The sequence below is a fragment of the Perca fluviatilis genome, chromosome 8 (genome assembly GCF_010015445.1).
Source record: "Perca fluviatilis chromosome 8, GENO_Pfluv_1.0, whole genome shotgun sequence".
NCBI lineage: Eukaryota > Metazoa > Chordata > Actinopteri > Perciformes > Percidae > Perca > Perca fluviatilis.
The window spans coordinates 31084509-31087960 of NC_053119.1; the positions used below are offsets into that span (position 1 = coordinate 31084509).

General features: G+C 36.0%; 1 long non-coding RNA gene across 1 annotated transcript; it reads right to left on the reverse strand.

Moving 5' to 3' along the window:
* Positions 1 to 283: 283 nt before the first annotated feature.
* Positions 284 to 2398, reverse strand: LOC120564420. The gene is made up of 5 exons (XR_005640103.1): positions 2346 to 2398; positions 2029 to 2115; positions 1523 to 1603; positions 1228 to 1372; positions 284 to 1119 (listed from the first exon to the last, which is right to left on the reverse strand). It is a non-coding gene; the product is annotated as an uncharacterized LOC120564420 (long non-coding RNA).
* Between the last annotated feature and the right edge of the window lie 1054 nt (positions 2399 to 3452).

The window sequence follows — 3452 nt, forward strand, 5'->3', positions numbered from 1 at the left end:
TAGACTGCAATAGAAACAACTTGGTAAGTAACAAATAACTAGCATGTGAAACTTAGAACAATGTATTGAACAATATATTCACCCTTATTTACAACGTTTTCTGATCAGGTATTCCAAGCTCTACAAAAAAACATTCATTTCATCTTGGTTACAAAAAAATATTTATTTAAACGTTTAAATATTGACAACTATATACATGAAGCAAAACATTAATTCAAACAACATTCTCATATCTACAACTATATACATGAAGCAAAATATTAATTCAAACAACATTCTCATATCTACAACTATATACAATGCTTGCTCCTTCACATAAATTCTCTAACATCAAATCATGCATTACATTTTCCTATGGGGACATGCATAGATTAAACAAAAATACAGAGCAGCACTTAAACTCACAGTACAAACATTATTACAACAACTTAAACATTTACAACTATATACAACAACTTGAAACATTTAAAACTACAACAATATATATACACAACAAGAAGAACAGTACAAAAACATGCTTAAATACACATTAAAACATGCACAGTTTTCACAGTAAAAAAGGTGATGCATTTAAGATGCTTGCTCCTTCAGATACATTTTCTAAAATCAAAACATGCATTACATTTTCCTATGGGGACATGCATAGATTAAACAAAAATACAGAGCAGCACTTAAACTCACAAAAATAAACACCACACATTATCTAGGAAAGAAGAACAGTACAAAAATTGCAGGGACAAATAGTGGATGTACTTCAAGTGCTTCTAAAAAGATGCACCTGAAGCGGGTTTTCATCATTCCAAAGGCACGCTCAATGATTGTGCGACCTCTGGAATGATGATAATTAAACCTTTGCTCTGCCATGCCTCACTGGCCTCTTATATGGTGTGATAAGGGCCAGGGGTTCCTCTAGACATGGGTAGCCACCATCAGCTAGGACGAAATACCCAGGTGGAGGGTAAGTCCCCCTAGTGTAGATGGGGCTGCATCATGCATGCTTCCTGGGTAACCCACAAAAATGTCCATAAAGCGACCCTGATGGTTAAAAATAGTTCTCCAATCACCTTTTTAGATGGAGAACACATGGGTACCGGTCTGGCTGGAGGGGGAAGTTGCCATCTGATAACACAATACAAAGTTTATGAAACTTAGCTAATAAAAAGTATATTTTCATTCCATGCCGACAATTGTGTCAAATAATAATGAGCATGTGTATTCTTTATGTACCTGTTTTTTTTTAAACCCGGTGGGATGATCTGGACTGGATCAGCCAAGTCGAGCCATGTCCAACGCAGTTATTGGGCCTGCGACCTCTTCCTGATCCAAAATATTTTTCTGCTACATGCTGAGGAAGGCCTCAGCATATTTTGGACTTTGGAAAAAATACAAATGTGATAAAAACTTTAGTTCATCAATGTTATGCATTTTGTATAATAAGTTATTTTGTTAATTATTAAAAAAAAGAAGAGATTAGCAAAAACGTAATAATATCGTTAAGTATTCTAAATTTCAAAAACCCTACCTTTTTAGCTGGATAATGTGAGGGTGCATCATCGGAAATCCAGTAGCTTCTTGACCGTGGAACTCCCTGTGGTTTTGGCATCTAATAACACATGACACATGATTTATGGAATTTAAAATATTACTTAACATTACTACTTGGTACAGATTCAAAAACGCTTCATATTAAAAACAAAAAAAATGTCAGACTGGTGGTGTTACTGACCATTCAGCGTCATATTAGCTGCAACTGGTTGTGAAGGTGTATGAATTCTTCGAAACGTTTTTTTACTACATGTGAAACGTGTGTATTTAAGCATGTTTTCAACAAACTTCTGGGCTTATGATAGCCTCACATCTGTTTCTGAAGGTGACGGCAGTGAAGACTGAGCACAGTTAACATCATTAGCTTTAGGGGCTATTTAGTAATGAGATTTTATTTATAGTGATTTTTTTTTGTTTATGTGTAGTAGATACAAGTTTTAAGTGTGTTCTTTGTGTATCAATTGTGGAGGAAAAAAACCCTACCTTTTTAGCTGGATAACGAGAGCAGGAGGGTGCATCATCGGAAATCCAGTAGCTTCTTGACCGTGGAACTCCCTGTGGTTTTGGCATCTAAAAACACATGACACATGATTTATGGAATTTTAAATATTACTTAACATTACCACTTGGTACAGATTCAAAAACACTAGCTGCAACTGGTTGTGAAGGTGTATGGATTGTTTGTCTAGACAGAAATAAACCAGTTAGCATCACAGCCATGTAACTGTAATAGCTTAACACAATGTACTGTATCACAAACATTGATTCATGTATTATGTATGTTGTCTTTTAGCCATTACCATGTAAAATGTAGGCGGAAGGAAGAACTGGCTCCCCCTGGCAGTCATCTATCTCTGAAAGTACACAAAAGGAAAATACATCAGTAACGCCAATATTAAAGCAGCAAGAATGAATTGGTTTTCCCAAGAAAGCTACTTAGTTTTTTATACATTCATCCATGCACTCATCAAAAATAGTAACCTCATTTTACCTAAGGGAATTGTTAAATGTTAAAAGTTAAATGCCAAGCACGTAGTTCTAAGTTAGTCCCTATCTGCATCTGCATCACTGGAACTCCAGCCTCAATAGTGGAACTCCAGCCTCAATAGTACTGCTTCTGCTCTCCTCTGCTTTCTCTGTTCTTTACCTTGATTTGTTTTATTAACTTGATCATATGTGTTGTCCTTTAGTTAAAGCCTCTCTAAACAAACAAAGGCTCTACAAGAGTCCAAAACATATAAAGGTGCCAAGCCAAAATGAAAATTAACCATGCCTACATTCAGAAACAACACAAACTAAAAAAACAAAAAGGGGTTGGGATCCCAGCCAAAAAGAACAAAAGATGGGAAAGTCACCAGGCCAACCCCTATAGGGCCGTCACACCTAGCTCATTCCCCTAAACTACCTACAATAAAACATCTAAACTATACTAAGGCGATTATAACTGGACTACCGGTGATCTCCAACCCAAACTAAAATAACAAAACCCAGCAATCTAAGACATGTTGGGGACAAAACAAAATAAAATAAAAGGCATGGTTATTTTCTAGAGCAGAGAAACAATGTCATTAGAAATGCATGATTATTATCTTTAGCAGAGTAACAATGTTCTTACAGTTGCATGATTATTATCTTGAGCAGAGTGACAACATCCTTACAAGCCAATACATACCACTGTGAAACCATAGACCATGTGTGCATGTTTTAAAATGATTGCCGTGACCCAGAACGTTTGGCAATTTTTTAGAGGAAATAACATAAAACCAGATAGAAAAGTGACCCAGTGACCCAGTGACACATCTACAATGTCAGCACTGGATGTATTGGCTTGTAAGGTTATCACAAAGTTAAAATACAGTACACAGAACTGTGATAGCTGTAATAGGTTTGCAGTACACCTGATTGGA